Below are 1,110 nucleotides of genomic sequence, written 5' to 3'. Positions count from 1 at the left end.
TGGTTCATTGATGTAGTTTAGCATATAATAATAAAATTATAGATGGTTCTATGTTTCAGAATTTTTGCTTAAACTATGTATAAGGCATCATGTTTTTGACGACAGGTTTAGATTACACTCTCAGTGCTTGAACTAGGTCCAATGGGAATTGTAAAATGTTTATATGTGCTGAAGAATGGTTATAACGAAGTCCAAAGTATTGTCCATATGCCTTCCAAAAATGTCATAGTACATAGCACAATGTTAATTTAATAGCTAATTCTGTCAATTAACTTTTCATGAAAAAACTTATTCAGATTTCAAATACTGAATATATTTTGAAGTTTCTGGGGCATTTGTGAGAGATTTCACAAGCGGGAAAATCTGAAAAAATGTTGAAAATGTGAAAATGAAATATTTTATATCAAAAGGTTTAGTTATTTTAACACATTTTATAATACTGCATATTCACCAATTGACACAATGTGCCACACAGTACAGAGAAACTTGAAATGAGAGAGAGAGCACAGAACAAAATAGAAAACTCAAAATAAAACAAATACAACAATCTACTTGATTTTCAGTTATTTCCAAACATATTTTTATACGTTTTAATAAAATTGACATAATCACATAAAGCTTTTTGGTTTCAATAATATTGCAGTTTTCAGTCAAAACAAAATCACCTTTTTTTCCCAAACTTTTTTAGCATTGCACCTCCAAAGATATTTGTCTTATATCTTTCATGTCATGACTAGTTTCATGTCAGTTTATATCAAAAGTGCTGAAAATAAACTGACTGGCTTTTTTGTTGGAATGTGGAGCAGTCAATGACCAGGAGTAATGTGTTCTGATTCTGAAAACAGAGTCTTCAATTGCTTCTCAGGATATGGACAAATGTACCTTTTAACCTCCTTAAAAGGGTAGGGGAAGTCCTACTCAAAATCTCACATTAGCTTTTATGATGTACCCGTTACATCTCCTTGATCCTACTGTATTAAGTTAGCTAAATCGTGGGATACCAGATCGTGGTATCCCATGATCACCTCTTGGCTGAACTGTTTAACTGTGGCCTTGATCTCACCACGGTCCACTGGCTGGGGAATTGGCTCCATGGTAGGACCCAGAGGG

General features: G+C 33.4%; 1 protein-coding gene across 3 annotated transcripts in view; it reads left to right on the top strand.

The window, feature by feature from the left end:
• PCDH11X (protocadherin 11 X-linked) overlaps window positions 1-1,110 on the top strand; it is a 1,731,112-nt gene that overhangs the window by 101,399 nt on the left and 1,628,603 nt on the right. The gene's annotated exons all lie outside the window — the stretch shown is intronic.

This window comes from Gavialis gangeticus, unplaced genomic scaffold (assembly GCF_001723915.1).
Source record: "Gavialis gangeticus isolate Ggan-Ray unplaced genomic scaffold, GavGan_comp1, whole genome shotgun sequence".
In the NCBI taxonomy this organism is placed as follows: Eukaryota; Metazoa; Chordata; order Crocodylia; family Gavialidae; genus Gavialis; species Gavialis gangeticus.
This window is presented reverse-complemented; position numbering and strand designations above follow the sequence as displayed.